Source organism: Oryx dammah, unplaced genomic scaffold (assembly GCF_014754425.2).
Source record: "Oryx dammah isolate SB20612 unplaced genomic scaffold, SCBI_Odam_1.1 HiC_scaffold_25, whole genome shotgun sequence".
Classification (NCBI taxonomy): Eukaryota; Metazoa; Chordata; class Mammalia; order Artiodactyla; family Bovidae; genus Oryx; species Oryx dammah.
The window spans coordinates 10,975,673-10,993,323 of NW_024070209.1; the positions used below are offsets into that span (position 1 = coordinate 10,975,673).

At 38.6% G+C, this 17,651-nt stretch overlaps 1 protein-coding gene and 1 pseudogene across 6 annotated transcripts in view; one reads left to right on the forward strand and one right to left on the reverse strand.

Annotated features, from left to right (window-relative positions):
* The window catches only part of ALMS1 (ALMS1 centrosome and basal body associated protein), a 183,995-nt gene that overhangs the window by 161,494 nt on the left and 4,850 nt on the right, over window positions 1-17,651 (reverse strand). The gene's annotated exons all lie outside the window — the stretch shown is intronic.
* On the forward strand, window positions 1,416-2,613 carry LOC120851769 (annotated as a pseudogene).

Here is a 17,651-nt window from a genome sequence, read left to right on the forward strand (position 1 = left end):
TAAAACTCAAAATGGAGCAGGCAATGGCAACCCACTCCAGTACTCTTGCCTGGAATATTCCATGGATGGAGGAGCCTGGTGGGCTGCAGTCCATGGGGTCGCAAAGAGTCAGACACGACTGAAGCGACTTAGCAGCAGCAGCAGTAAAACTCAAAAACAAAACAAAAAACCACCCAATTAACCTATTATCAAATAGGCAAAGAACTTGCAGAGCCATTTCTCCAAACATATACAAATAGCCACTAAGTACAGGGAAAGATGTTCAACATCACTAATCAAAACAGTAAGGCATACCTCATACTCATCAGGATAGTGAAAGTGATAGTCACTCAGTCGTGTCCAACTATTTGGGACCCCATGGACTAGGGTCCATGGAATTCTCCAGGTCAGAATACTGGAGTGGGTAGCCTTTCCCTTCTCCAGGGGATCTTCCCTATCCAGGGTTGAACCCAGGTCTCCCGCATTGCAGGCAGATTCTTTACCAGCTGAGCCACAAGGGAAGCCCAAGAACACTGAAGTGGGTAGCCAATCCCTTCTCCAGTGGATCTTCCCGACCCAGGAACCGAACCAGGGTCTCCTGCATTGCAGGCAGGTTCTTTACCAACTGAGCTAGGAGGGAAGCCCACTCATCAGGATGGCTACTATCAAAAAAAAGAAAAAGAGAGAGAGAAAAAAAAATAACAAATGTTGGCAAAGACGTGGAGAAACTGGGACCCTTGTGTAGTGTTGGTAAAACTATAAAATGATACAACTACTATGGAAAACAGTAGGGAGGTTCCTCAGAAAACTAAAAATAGAACTACCACCATGTTCTAGCAATCCCACTTCTGCGTATATATCCAAAAGAACTGAAGGCAAGGTCTAGAGATATTTGCAAACCTATGTTCACAGCAGCACTACTCACAACAGCCAATAGGCAGAAGCAATCCAAGTGTCTTATCAGCTGATAAGGGATAAACAAAATGTTGTACATACATACAATGGAATGTTATTCAGACTTAAAAAGGAAGGTAATCGGGTCACTACTACAACATGGATGAATCTTGAGGATGAAAGTGAAAATAAGACAGTCACATGGATACTGTATGGTTCCACTTAAAAGAGGTATCTAGAGTAATCAAATTCATAGAAACACAAAGCAGAAACGTGGTTGCTAGGAACTGAGATGAGGGGAAATGGGGAATTGTTTATGTTGCAGAGTTTCAGTTTTGCAAAATGAAAAGAGTTCTGGACACTGGTTGTACAACAGGGTTAATGTATTTAACATTATCAAACTATACACTTTAAAATGGTTAAGATGATTAAGATATTATATGTATTTTATCACAATTAAAATTCTTTTTAAAAATTTTCAATCCCCAGATAAACCTAAACAGAAAATTTCTTTATTTCTTTTACAAGAAATACTAAGGGAAATGCTTCAGGATGATACTAGAGAGTACCTGAAATTTACACAAAATAACAGAGAATTAATTAAAGCAATTACACAGCTAACTGCAAAAGACAGTGTAACTGCGTACTACTTCTCCTTTCTTCCCTCTGACGATCTGAAAAGCCTTCACTGGCAGGATGTGCAGCAAGGAAGACCAGGCGGAAAGGGGTAAGGCAGGCTGTCACTGCCACCGTCAACACAGGCAGCCTAGTTTGCCACCGAAAGGAAAACAGCAGATCTGGAGGAGCAGTTGTCTGATGAGAAGGTATGCATAGCAGCAAAATTCATCATTCATGCCCCTCCTGGAGAATTTAACGAGGTGTTTAATGATGTTCTGTTATTGCTTAACAATGACACTCTTCTGAGGGAAGGGGCAACCCATGCATACCAGTTTACCTCAGTAAAAACTGAAGGTTATGAAAATCAGGTATTGAAAAGAGAACATGGTAACTTGGAAAAGGGAAAGTTTTTGGAACCAAAAAACTTGATCACTTAAAAAAGGACACAACTGATCCAACACTGTATGAAGCAGAAAATGCAACTGAACCATGGCAAACTTCAGTAATAATTGCTCTCTGCTGCTGCTAAGTCACTTCAGTCGTGTCTGACTCTGTGTCAGTACTGTATATGGTTAAAACAAATAGATGGACAGCAAACAGTTATTGCATGCATAGAAAGCCATTAATTTCAAGCAAAAGACTTTTGGAATGGTCACTGGAGGTCAGAGTGGATGTTTACAATCATTCCTTCAACTACTCAGGTGCCTGGCATCTTGAATTCAGGTTCATTATTATGAAAATGGTAAGGTTCAGCTATGAGTCATAAAGATATACAAGATTCCCTAACAGTGTCTAATGAGGTGCAAACAGCAAATGCATTTATAAAGATTGAAGAGGCTAAAAAGAATGAATATCAAACTGTCATAGTGAAAATTATCAGACAATGTCATACACAACTTTCCTCAACGGTTCCCAATTACTCACACTAAGATTGATTGGAACAAAATCCTTAACTACAATATTGGCAAAGAAATGCAAAATGCATTAAGATAAACACTGCAAGACCAGATCATTTTAGTGTCTTTGTGTTTTAAAAAATACTCATTACAAAAGTATTCAAAACTGTCAAGCTCACCACCTAGTCAGATGGGCAGTAGCCATTTAAAATCACTGTAATTAATTAGTTTGATTAAAACACAAAGTTTAGTAATCAACCATTATTTTCTATTTCTCTTGTTCAAAGAGGACTGAAAATCAGTTTAGTTTAAATGTCTTTTACTTTCTGTTATGCCTTTCTTTCTTATAATGAAGAGATGATTTCTCTAATGTCAAACATTTTTCAAGTGTTTCAAAATTTTTTTACTTACCGTAACCCTAAAATTGCTGTCTTTGGTTTATAAAGTGGATAACTTTTGATATTTGCCCAGCTCAATTTAATGAAGTCAGTAACGGACACTATAGTTTAAGGAGGCTGATGTACTTAGCCATATACGCTAAAGAAATTGTCTACATTTTCCCCTCATCTCTTTCACTTATGTAAGACTGAGATTAGAGGGAAAACATTTTCTTTATCAATTGTGTTTAAACCTTTCAAGAAGGTTATTTAGCTAGCTTAGCATTTAAACTTTTTTGAAACAAGGCCAATGCCTAATGCTGTCTTGACATTCTGAATTAAATGAAAATACTTATTTCAGAAATGCATTTAATGCTTTTTTCCCTCATGACAGTTATGCAAATTAGCTTTGGCTTACAAGCTATGTCCCCAATTTATATTTATCATAGAGCCACAGCTGTATTATAACAAGGCAAAATGCAGCATATATAATCCTCAACTCATGACCTTACAAGCTATGTCCCCAATTTATATTTATCATAGAGCCACAGCTGTATTATAACAAGGCAAAATGTAGCATATATAATCCTGAACTCATGACCATGACTCAGTTTCTTTTTTCTTGTACAGAGAAGTACTAAAGTTCAGTGTCTCCCCTGGTGAGCCAATGACTGGGAATTCACCTCGCAATGCAGGGGACACAGGTTCAATCCCTGGTCCAGGGAACTAGGATCCCACGCACCACAGAGCAACTACACCTGTGGGCCACAACTATTGAGCCTGTGCGCCACAACAAGAGAGAGTCTGTGTGCTACAACGAAAGACCCCGCATGCCACAGCTGACCTGACAGCAAAAGAAAGGAAGGAAGGAAGGAAAAGGGGAAAAAATAAAGTACTAAAATTCAATGTGACAATAAAGTGAAATTTTTCCTATTTCAAAAAAAACACAATTGTATGAAATAATATATATCTAATTGTACTGTTGGGCACATAAACATACAGAAATGTATTTGACAATGACAGCACAAAGGAGATCAACAGGTACTGATCTGTGCTAAAATAAGGAAATAATACCAGATGATAACTCAAAAGGAAGAAATGAGTACAAAAAAAGAAGACAAAAGAAATTTCATATAACTAACTACAAAACATCTGCTTGTTATTCTCCCTTCTCTCAGATTCTTCAAAAAACCTATTACAGAAGGTATTAACTCTTACAATACATCACTTGGTATGTAACATATATCTGTAACATATGCAGACATATGTTTAACAGTAATAACATTAAAGGGGCAGGGTAAGGAATGGGGTTATATTGGCATAAACCTTCTATATTTCACTGGAATTTAGTCCTAATGAATCTCAAGCAGATTCTGATAAATTAACAGTGTATACTGTAAGCCCCAGAAAATAACTCAGTAATTATAACTTTAAAAATCATTAGAATTCAATCAACACAAGAGAAAAATATCTACTTAAAACCAAAAATGGCAATATAAGAAGGTCTAAAAGAACAAAAAGACACGAGATACATAGAAAACAAAAAATTAAACAGTAGATATAAATCAAAACATATCAACAGCATTTAATGTGAGTGAATTAAACAATCCAATCAAAGATATATAGTTGTGTTAGACTACATGAAAAACAAGATTCAACTATATGCTCTCTACAGGAGACACACTTTAGGCTGAAAATACAAACAGGCTGAAAGTAAAAGGATGAAAAGCAGGTTTATAATCATAAAACATGTAGAGTGGCTACCGCTATATAAAAATGTATTAAAATAAAATGGTTACTAAAAAGAAAGAGGAACATTTCAGAATGATAAAAGGGTCAATCCACCAAGAATAATCTAATAATTCAAAATATATATTCACTTCGCATCAGAGCTCCAAAATACCTTAAGGAAAAACTAACAGAACTGAAGGAAAAAAGAGACAATCCAACAATAATTAGAATTCAATACTCCAGTTTCCCAAAGTAGTGGATGGATATTTTTTGGTGATACTTGAACATTTAAAAAAACAAACAACAACAACAAAACCAGAGCAAAGTCAGTGGGTTTCCTACATACCGGCAATGAACAATTAGAATTTAAAATTAAAAACACAATACCATTGGGACTTCCCTGGCAGTCTAGTGGGTAAGACTCTGTGTGCTTCCACTGCAGGAAGTATGGGTTTGGTATGTGGTCAGGGAACTAAGACCCCACATGATGTACAGGGAGGGAAAAAAAAAGCCCATTTTGCTCTTCAGGGACTCATCCACCTGGATGGGTCCTATAGATGTGAAACAGGGGAGGGAGGCTCTTGCAAGGAGAGAAGACCACCCAGCTTGGGGAGGCACCTGCAGGGTTCCAGTAGCAGGGAACTGCCTAGTGTCCCCCTGCCCACTTGGCCCTGGAGGGCCTCCTAAGACCACACCTCCAGGCCCCCCTCCACCTTCGGCGGGGGGCCCCTCCAGCCTCTCTCCTCCCTCCAGGGCTTATTCCTCCTTCCAGGCCAAGTCCTCGGCCATCCGGGTGGCCCCTCACCCTTCAGGGTCCCCCTCTATTCTCCAGTTTCCTCTCCCCTCCAAGGTCCTTGTCCTTTGTGGGCCCTCATCCCCCAACCAGGGGCTCTGTCTGCCCTCTGGACTGGGCCCTCCACCATTTGGGACCTCTTTCTCTACCCTCTGGCTCCCTCCTCCTTCCAGGGGCCCCCTCTATTCTTCAGGACCCCTCTCCCTCCAGGGTCACCTCCGAGGGCACCCACTGCCCATGTAGGTCCTGCAAATGCAGAAGGGAAGGAAGACAAAGCAGAGCCAGCAGAGGAGGGTCCCTCTGGATGGGGAGGAGAGGGGAATCCAACTGGTGTTCCGCTACCCACTCGGCCCCAGGGAGCCTCCTGGAGACCCAGGTTTATCCTCCCCACCCTGAAGCAGGAAGCACTGCAGAAACTTGGGTGGAGTCCAGGCCACCTGCCACACTCTACACAGAGGCACTGCAGAGGCTTTCTCAGTTTGGGTAGAGCCCCCTCTCTAGGGTCTTTTCTGGAGGCTTAGGTCCTGAATCAGGACCCCACTCCCTGCTAAATCCCACCTCCACCCAAACAACACCATATAAGTCATCCCTCACCTAAGCACAGCCCTTCACATTCAAGGTTTTTTCTGGTTTTGAGGTTTTTTTTTTTTCAACACTTTTTTTTACTGTTTACCAGCAGAGTTTGGTTTTACCCTCCAGTGGTTGTTTCATACATATTCTTGTTTTTTCTATTATTTGTTAGTTTTCTAAATTTATTTTATTATTTTTTAATCTTCATTATTTTTCTGTCCCCTCTTGTTTTTTCTTATTTTTTATTTTTATAGATATAATTATTTTTCTTCTCTCACTTTGCTACTAGAGTCCAGTTTCACACTTCTGAGGTTATTTTCTATTCTTTGTTATTGTTCTGCCTTTTTTTTTTTCTTTTTCTTCCTTTTCTACATTTTTCTTTTCCACAACCATGGCTTGTGGAATCCCAGTTCAGGACTGAGCTCCAGGAGGCAGGAGTGCTGAGTCCAAATGGCTAGAGTAACAGAGAAAACTTCAGGTGCCAGGGAATATTAATCAGAGTGAGGTTTCCCAAAGGTCCACATCTCAAAACAAAGACCCAGTTCCCCCCAACTACCTGAACACTCCACTGCTGGAAACTAAGGCTAAACAACTTGTGACACAGGAACGTAGTCCCAACCATCAAAAAAAAAAAAAGAAAGAAAGAAAGAAACAACAAAAAAATATGTTACAGATGAAGGAGCAAGTTAAAAACTACAAGACCAAATAAATGAAGAGGAAACAGGCAACCTATGTGAAAAAGAATTTCAAGTAATGACAGTAAAGAAGTTTCAAAATATCAAAAACAGAAAAAATACAAGAATCATTTAACACATTTACCAAAGACCTAGAAGAAATAAAAATAAACAGAGATGAACAACACAATCACTGAAATTAAAAATAATCTAAAAGGAATCAACAGTAGAATAACTGAGGCAGAAGAATGGATAAGTGAGCTCGAAGACAGAATGACAGAAATAACTGCTGAGGAGCAGAAAAAAGAAATAAAAGAATCGACAGTCTCAGAGACCTCTGGGACAATAATAAATGCACCAAAATTCAAATTATTAGCATTCCAGAAGAAGAGAAACAAGGGTATGAGAAAATATGTGAGGAGATTATAGTGGAAAACTCCTCTACTATAGGAAAGGAAATAAGCACCCAAGTCCAGGAAGCCCAGACAGTCCCATACAGGATAAACCCAAAGAGAAATACAACAACACACATATTAATCACACTAAAAAAAATTAAACTCAAAAAATACTAAAAGCAGCAAGGGAAAAGCAAAAAATAACATACAAAGCAATCCCCATAAGGTTAACAGCTGATTTTTCAGCAGCAACTCTGCAGGCCAGAGAGAGTGGCAGGATATATTTAAAGTGATGAAGGATAAAAACTTACAACCAAGAGTACTCTACCCAGCAAGGACCTCACTCAGATTTGAAGAAGAAATCAAAAGCTTTACAGACAAGCAAAAGTTCAGTGAATTTAGCACCACCAAACCAGCTTTACAACAAACGCTAAAGGAACCTCTCTAGTAGGAAACACAAGAGAAGAAACAGACTCACAAAAATAAATCCTAAACACTTAAGAAAATGGCATTAGGAACATATATATAACTACCTTAAATATAAATGGATTAAATGCTACAATCAAGACACAAACTGGCTGAATGGATACAGAAACAAGACCTGTGTATATGCTGCCTACAGGAAAGCCGCTTCAGACCTAAGGACACGTACAGACTGAGAGTTGAGGGATGGAAAAAGATATTCCATGCAAGTGGGAATCAAACGAAAGTGGGAGTAGCAATACTTATATCAGACAAAACAGACACTAAAATAAAAACTGTTACAAAAAATAAGGAAGGACACGACATAATGAAAAAGGGACCAATTCAAGAAGATGTAACAACTATAAAAACTAATTCACCCAACACAGAAGCACCTCAATACATAACGCAAATACTAATGGCCACAGAAGGGGAAACTGACAGTAATATAGTAATAGAAGGGAACTTTAACACCCCAATTACACCAACGGACAGATCATCCAGACAGAAAATTTATAAGGAAACACAAGCCTTAAATCACATACTAGCCCAAATGGAGCTAACTGGTATCTTCAGGACACTCCATCCCAAAACAGCAGAATACACTTTTTTCTCAACTGAACATGAAACATTCTCCAGGATGGATTACATCTTGGGTCACAAATCAAGCATCAGAAAATTTAAGAAAACTAAAATTGTACCAAGCATATTTTCTGACCACAATGCTATGCAACTTGATATCAATTACAAGAAAAGAAAGAAAACTGTAAAAATCACAAACACATGGAGGCTAAACAACACACTTCCAAATAACCAACAAGTCACTGAAGACATCAAAAAGGTTATTTAAAAAAATACCTAGAAATAAAAAGACAATGAAAACACAATGACCCAAAACCTGTGGGATGCAGCAAAATCAGTTCTGAGAGGAAAGTTTATAGCAATACAAGCATATCTCAAAAAACAACAACAACCAAAAAATCAACAACCTGACTTTACACCGAAAGCAACTAGAAAAAGAACAAAAAACCTTGAAGTTAGCAGAAGGTAGAAAGATCAGAGCAGAAATAAATGAAAAAGAAATGAAAGAAACAATAGCAAAGATCAATAAAACTAAAAGTTAGTTCTTTGAGAAGATAAACAAAATTGACAAACCACTAGCCAGACTCATCGAGGAAAAAGAGGGAGAGGACTCAAATCAATAAAATCAGAAATGAAAAAGAACTTACAAGAGACAACACAGAAATACAAAGGATCTTAAGAGTCAACAACTAACTATATGCCAATAAAATGGACAACCTGGAAGAAATGGGCAAGCTCTTAGAAAAACCTTCCAAAACTGAACCAGGAAGAAACAGAAATCATGAATGGACCAATTACAAGCACTGAAATCAAAACTGTGATCAAAAATCTTCAACAAACAAAAGCCCAGGGCCAGATGGCTTCACAGGTGAATCCCACATAAAGTTTGAGAAGAACTAACACCTATCCTGCTAAAACTATTCCAGAAAATTGCAGAGGAAAGAAAAACCCCAAACTCATTCCAGAAGGCCACCGTCACCAAAACCAGACAAAGACACCACAAAAAAGAAAATTCCAGGCCAATATCAAAATCCTCAACAAAATTTTAGCAAAAAGAAGGCAATAACATATTAAAAGGATCATACATCATGACCAAGTGGGATTTATCCCAGGGATGCATGGATTCTTCAATATATGCAAAAAGATCAATGTGATCCACGTATCAAAAAACTGAAAGATAAAAACCATATGATCATCTCAATAGAGGCAAAGAAAGCTTCTGACAAAATTCAACACTCATTTATGATAAAAACTCTCCAGAAAGTAAGCACAGAAGAAACCTACATCAACATAATAAAGGCCATACATGACAAATCCAAAGCAAATATTCTCAATGGTGAAAAACTGAAAGCATTTCCTCTAAGATTAGGAACAAAGAGAAGGGTGCCCACAATCATCACTATTATCCAACATAGTGTTGGAAGTCCTAGCCACAGCAATCAGAGAAGAAAAAGAAATAAAAGAAATCCAAATTGAAAATAAAGATAAAACTTTCACTGTCTGCAAATGACATGATACTATACATAGAAAAATCTAAAGATTCTGCCAGAAAATGACTAGAGTTAATCAATGAATAGAGTAAAGTCACAGGATATAAAATTAATACACACAAATCCTTTGCATTCCTGCACACTAACAATGAAAAATCAGAAAAAGGTTAAGGAAACAATCCCATTCACCACTGCAGTAAAAAGGAGAAAATACCTAGGAACAAACATACCTAAAGAAAAAAGACCCTATGCAGAAAACTATAGGATACCAATGAAAGAAATCAAAGATGTCACAAATAGATGGAGAGATATTCCATGTTCTTGAATTGGAGAAATCAATATTGTGAAAATGACTAAACTACCCAAGTGAAGTGAAGTCGCTCAGTTGTGTCCAACTCTTTGCGACCCCATGGACTGTAGCCTATCAGGCTCCTCCGTCCACGGGATTTTCCAGGCAAGAGTGCTGGAGCGGATTGCCATTTCCTTCTCCAGGGGATATTCCTGACCCAGGAATCAAACCCGGGTCTCCTGCATTGCGAGCAGATGCTTTACCGTCTGAGCCACCAGGGAAGCCCACATATATACAAATCTACAAATTCACTGCAATCCCTATCAAATTACCAATGGTATTTTTCTACAGAACTAGAACAAAAAATTTTACGATTTGCATGGAAACACAAAAGACCCCGAATAGCCAAAGCAATCTTAACAAAGAAAAACAGAGCTGGAGGAATCAACCTTCCTGACTTCAGACTACACTACAAAACTACAGTCATCAAGAGTATGGTACAAGCACAAATACAAATACAGATCAATGGAACAAGACAGAAAGCCCAGAGATAAATTTACACACCTATGGACACCTTATCTTTGGCAAAGGAGGCAAGACAGCCTCTTCAGCAAGTAGTTCTGGGGAAACTGGACAGCTACATGCTAAAGAATGACACTAGAAGACTTCCAAACATCATACTCAAAAATAAAGTCATACTGGATTAGACTTAAATGTAAGGTCAGAAAGTATAAAGCTCTTAGGGGAAAACATAGGCAGAATATTCCTTGACATAAACTACAAGATCCTCTATGACGCACCTCCTAGAGTAATGGAAATAAAAAAAAAAAAAAAAGAGAGAGAGAGACCTAATTAAACTTAAAAGCTTTTGCACAACAAAGGAAACAATAAATAAGATTAAAAGACAATCCTCAAAATAGGAGAAAACTGCAAATGAAACAACTGACAAAGGATTAATCTAGAATATATAAGCAGCTCGTGCAGCTCAATATTAGGAAAACAAACAGCCCAATCAAAAAATGGGTACAGATATTTCTCCGAAGAAGACATATAGATGGCCAATAAATAGATGAAAAGATGCTCAACGTCACTAATTATTAGAGAAATGCAAATCAAAACTTCAATGCGGTATCACCTCACGCCAGTCAGAAAGGCCATCATCAAAAAATTTACAAACAATAAATGTTGGAGAGGATGTAGAGAAAAGGGAACTCTACACTGTTGGTGGGAATACACAGTGATACAGCCATTATGGAGGACAGGATAAAGATTACTTCAAATACTAGGAATAAATCATCACATGACCCAGCAATCCCACTACTGGGCCCTGAGGAAACCATAACCAAAACTCAAGACACATGTACCCCAACGTTCACTGCAGCACTGCCTACAACAGCCAGGACATGGAAGCAACCTGGATGCCCCTCAGCAGAGGAATCAACAAAAAAAAAAGTGGCACATACACACACAACAGAATATTACTCAGTCACCAAGAAGAATGAATTCGAGTCAGTTCTCATGAGATGGATGAAGCCAGAGCCTGTTATTGTATTCAGTGAAGTCAGAAAGACAAAAACAAATATAGTAATTAACGCATATATACAGAATCTAGAAAAATTATATTGATGAAGCTATTTGCAGGGAAAGAATGAAGACGATGTAGAGAACGGACTTATGGACACCGTGGGGGGGGGAGAGTGGGACAAATGCAGAACGCAGCATCAATATATATACATTGTCCAGTGCAAGCTGGACAGGTGCTGAGAAGTTGCTGTGCGGCACAGGGAGCCCGCTCTAGTGCTCTGTGATGACGTGGAGGGATGGGATGAGTGGTGGGGAGAGAGGCTAGGGAGGGTGGGGATGTACGTATAATTATGGCTGATGTGCATTGCTGTACAGCAGAAACCAACCTACCAATGGGGGAAAAAAAAAAAGTAATTTAAACTTAAAAAATAGAGTGTATATGGAGAGTCAAAAGACCCAAGAAAGCCAAAAAAACAACACAGACACTATCTGACTTAAAGACTTAGTATAAAGCTACAGCAATCAAGATAATGTGGCACTGGTGAAAGACCAGACAAACAGATCATTGTAACACAACAAAGTCCAGAAATAGACCGAAATAAAGACCACTGATCCTTGACAAAGGAACAAAGGCAACATAATGGAGCAAAGACAGTCTTTTCAACAAACGATGCTGGAATAACTGGATGTACACATGCAAAAAGTGAATCGAGACAGATCTTACACCTTTCACAAAATTTAACTCAAAATGAATCATAGATGTAAACAGAGAATATAAAACTGTAAAAACTGTGAAACATCTAGAAGATAATATAGGAGAAAACCTAGACGATCTTGGCTATGGTGATCACTTTTTCAGTACAACACCAAAGGCACAACCCTTGAAAGAAATAATTGGTAAGCTGAACTCATCAAAATTAAAAATTTTTGTTCCATGAAAGACAATGTCAAGAGAATGAGAAGACAAGCCACAGACTAGGAGAAGATATTTCTAAAAGACATAACCTGATAAGGACTGTTAACCAAAATACACCACTGAGCACACATGCAGCGGGTCCTCAGGCTGCTTGGTACTGACCCACATGGACTGAAAAGACGGTTAGTCTCTCAGTCGTGTCTGATTCTCTGCAGCCTCACACCCTGCAGCCCACCAGGCTCCTCTGTCATGGAATTTTCCAGGCAAGAATACTGCAGTGGGTAGCCATTCCCTTCTCCAGGGGGTCTTCCCGACCCAGGGACTGAACCCAGGTCTTCTGCATTGCAGGTAGATTTGTTACAGTCTGACTCATCAGGGAAGTCCAACTAAAATATCCTTTAGTAGATGAATGAATAAAATAAACTGTGGTTCGTTTAAACAATAATATTATTCAGAACTAAAAAGAAATGAGCCACTAAGTCATGAAAAGACACGGAGAAACTATATTGGTGGATACATGCCATTATACATTTGTCAAAAACCATAGAATGTACAATACCAAAAGTGAGCCCTAATATAAACTCTGGCTTTGGATGTCAATGTAGGTTCATCATAACAAATGTATGACACTCTGACATGGGATATTGACAGCAGAGGACACTGTGCATGTGTGGGAGCAGGAGGTAGATGGGAAAGCTCTGTACTGTCCAATTTTTTTTTGGAACCTACAATTGCTCTAAAAAAAATTATCTGTTGAGGAAATTCCCTGGTGGTCCAATGGTTAGGACACCATGCTTTCACTGCCAAGGGCACAGGTTCAATCCCTTGTGGGGGAACTAAGATTCCACAAGCTATGAAAGTGAAAGTGAAAAGTCACTTTGCGACCCTATGGACTATACAGTCTATGGAATTCTCCAGGCCAGAATACTGGAATGGGCAGCTGTTTCCTTCTCCAGGGTATCTTCCCAACCCAGGCATCAAACCCAGGTCTCCAGCATTGCAGGCGGATTCTTTGCCACTTGAGCCACAAGGGAAGCCCAAGAATACTGGAGTGGGTAGCCTATCCCTTCTCCAGCAGATCTTCCTGACTCAGGAATTGAACCAGGGTCTCCTGCATTGAAGGCAGATTCTTTAACAACTGAGCTACTAGGGAAGCCAAGCTATGGAGCATGGCAAAACCAAACAAACAAAACCACAGTCTCCTGAAAAACAACTAAAACAAAGCTCTGGTCCAGCACGCAAGGAGTTAGGAAGTCATCACTCCTATTACTACAAAAAGAAAAAAAACTAAACAAATTGAAAACCAACAACTCTTCTTACATCCACCAGAGAATTGAAATTAAGGGCAAACTACAGTCCCCCAAATCAGAGACAGACAAACAGATACAGACAATCACAACTAACGGGACAGAGTTCCAGAGCAGACACCACCAAAGACAGGGAAGGAAAGCCTAAATTGTAACTGACAAATCATTAGAGGCTCAGGATAGAGAACTCTGAGATTTAAAAACTCCAGGGAAAGTCTTAGAGGGGCTCCCACACTTTTGGAGTTTTACTTCCAGGAACTGCACCAGGTTTCAGAGTTAAGATGAGAGAAAAACCTCTCGCTATGGCAGAAGAGGGAAAAGTAGTCATTCTGAAATAAGCCTAGAGCATTCTGTCCTTAAGACCTGCCCATAAAAGAAACTAGTTCACCAGAGACTGGGGTTTTACAGAGACGAAGTGATGTGGGAAAGGGAAATATTCAACTCCAAGCCCCCTCCTAGCTTTCTTATTTCATTTAAGGAGAAACCAATGCTAAACCCTAGTGGAGCTCACAGCCTAGGGAAAGAGTGAGACCTAATAATAGGGCTTCAGAGCACCTCCCCTCCACCCATACCTTACCACTACATCAACGGGGCTCCTGATGATACGGCATATGAATGAAAGAACAGCACATCCAGATCTTATTTAGGAAGTCCTTAGAGAAATCCAAAGAAACCGGGGGGGAACAAAACCAAGGTCATCAGAGGAAGTTTTAGCCTTTGACACCTACTGCTATGGGAAACAAACACAATATCAGCTCTAACCAGATAAACTTATGAAATCTCACCCTAAAAGGCTATTTACTTCAGTTCCTATCCTATCATATTCATTCAGTACATGCCTGGTTTTCCACACACACACAAATTACAAAACATAAAAGACAAAAACAAAAGCAGGTTAAAGAGACAGCAAGGATCAGAATCAGACTCAGATAAGGCAGAGATGTTGGAGGTTCAGTTTGTAAAGATGCAAAAGTTCTGGAGATAGATGGTGGTAAAGATTATAAAACAATGTGAATGTACTTAATGAAACTTAAAACTGGTTAAAATGGGGAAATTCCCTGGTGGGCCAGTATTCAGGACTCGGTGCTTTCACTGCCAGGGCCCCAAGTTCAATCCCTGGTTGTGGAACTAAGATCCTGAAAGCTGCGAGGCTCAGCCAAAATAAATATATTTTTAGAATGCTTAAACTGGTAAATTTTACAGTATATATATTTTACCACAATTTTTAAGAAAAGGAAAAGAAATCAAGGTAGGAAAAAAGAAACGAGCCCCCAAACCATGAAAAGACATGGGAGAACCTTAAATGCATATTCCTAAGTGAAAGAACCCATTCTAAAAGGCTACATACTGTATGACTCTAACTACATGACTTTCTGGAAAATGCTAAACTATAAAGACAATAAAAACAGCAGCAGCTGCCAGGGTTCCAGAGGAAGGAGGGAAGGGACAAGTAAGCAGAACACAGGGATTTTTTTTTTTTAGGCAGTGAAACTATTCTGTGTGATACTGTAATAGTGGATATATGTCATTATACATTTGTCAAAATCCAAAGAATGTACAAAAAAGTGGACTCTAATAAAAACATACACTTATAACTAATAGCAATGTATCAATATTGGCTTACCAATTGTAACAAATATGCCAGCCTAATACAAGATGTTAATAACAGAGAAAACAGGGGAGGGAAAAGAGGTACACGGAATTCTGAACTTTTTGCTAAACACAGAACTGCTCCCAATAAAGTCTACTGGGACTTCCCTAGTGGTCCAGTGGTTAAGAATCCAGCTGCCAATGCAGGGGACACAGGTTCCATCCTTGGTCTGGGAAATACCACATGCCGAGAGGCACTAAGGCCATGCAGCACAACTACTGAAGCCCACACTCCTAGAGCCCAGGCGCCGCAACCGGAGAAGCCACAGTGAGAAGCCTGAGCACCGCAACAGAGAGCAGTCCCTGCTCACCACAGCTAGAGAAAGCCCAAGGGCTGCCGCAGAGAGCCGGCGCAGCCAAAACATAACACTAACAATTAAAAACAAAGGCTAGCCACCTGTGAGAAGATCAGCAAGGAAATATAAGATGTGAACACACTATAAGCAAACTACATTACAGAATATTCCATCCTAGAGCAGCAGAATATACATTCTTCTCAGCATACACGGAACATCTCCAGGATAGACAATATGTTAGGTTACAAAGCAAGCCTCAATTTTTTAGAAAATTTATCTTATTGACGTACAGGCGATTTACAATGTTGTGTTAACTTCTGCTGTACAGCACAGTGATTCAGTTATAAACACAAGCGTCAAATTTTTAAAAAAATTTAAATCATGGAACGTATATTCTCCAGCCAAAATGGAATGAAATTAGAAGTCTATAACAGAAAGAAGTTAAGGAAATTCACAAACATGGAAATTAAGCAAGACTCCTAAACAACCAATGAAAAGAAAAAAGAAATCACAAAGAGAATTTTCAAATATTTTGAGATAGACAACAGGCAGAAAACAACTCAAATGTCCATCAACTGATACGGATAAACAAATGTAGTATATCCATACAATGGAATACTATTAAGTCATAAAAAGGAATGAAAAATTGATGTTATTTACATGGATTCCTAAAAACATTATGCTAAGTGAAAGAAGCCAGTCATAAAAGACCACATATTGGAATTCCCTGGTGGTCCACTGGCTAGGACTCAATACTCTCACTGCCCCTGGTGGGGGAACTAAGATCCAGGAATCCGTGTGGCATGTACCATATATTATATGATTCCATTTATAGTAAATGACCAGAACAGGCAACTCTACAGAAAGGGAAAGTAGATTTACAGTTCCTTAAAGGAATGGAAGCAAGAGGGGTGATAGCTAAAGTGTATAGGGTTTCTTTTTGAGGTCATGAAAAAATTGTTCTAAAATTGTGGTGGTGGCTATGCGTATCTTTTAACATACTGAAAACCACTGAACTGTGCAATAAGATACAGGGTAAATTGCACAGTATTTAAATTATGTCACAACAAAACTGTTGAAAATGTTTTTAAATAAGCTGGTTGAGCATCAGCACGTGAAGTAAAATTAAATAAATCAAAATAAACCTAGGGAAACAGTAAAAGATAAGAGCTGAAATTAACAAACTAAATGGTGAAAAATTCAATAGAATTAAACTTATATATAAGAGCAGTTTCTTTGGATGAAAAAAATTAACAAAACATATCCATAGTTATTCAGAACAAGAGGAAAATAAAATATATAAAATTAGGAATGAGAAATGGAAATAATCACAAATGCAATGGAAAAAATAAAGAATACTATGTAACACTTCATTATAATTAACTAAAAATCCTTATTGAAATGATTTTCCAGAAAAATCATAAGTTAGCAAAATTAACTGCCCCCTCAAAAAGGTGGTTTACCCGGTAGGTAATATGTTAATGAATCTGCTTGCAATGCCAGAGACCCAGGTTCGATCCCTGGGTCAGGAAGATCCCCTGGAGAAGGGAATAGCAATCCCATGGACAGAGGAGCCTGGAGCCGCAAAGAGCCAGACACAACTGAGCAACTAACAGTTTCAACCCCAAAAAAGTGAGACAGTATATACAAATTATAACCCTGAAAGGAATCCACAGGCACAGTAGCTTCACAAATTATTTTTCCAACATGCAAGAAAGTCTTGTATTATTTAAACTGTTCCAAGACATTAAAAAATCTTCCCAGTACCTCACATAAAAACATCATAATTCTGATTTCAAATTTGACCACTAAAGTTCAAGAAAACAATTTAACTTAAAACTATTATCATTTATCAAATATCTAAAAATAAAATACAGCACTTCCTTAAGAGAGAAACACACTATAAATGACAACTTTCATCTCCAAGCACAAGAAAGTTTTAATACTAAGAACAAAATCTGTACTAATAGGCAAAAAAAAAAAGACTAAGAGTTGTACACTGTAGGTAAATTTGGAGATGGGGACTAGGAAGGTGAAGGAGTTCAGGCCTAACCATCTCTCTTAAGAAATGATAACCTGCTGACAGGAGAATGCTGAACACTAAATGAAGGCCAGAGGATAAGGGTGAAAATGCAGAAGAATCTGAAGAAGGAAACATAAAAATGTTTCCAAGAACTCTTGATGATCCGGTTAAAAGTTGGAGACCAA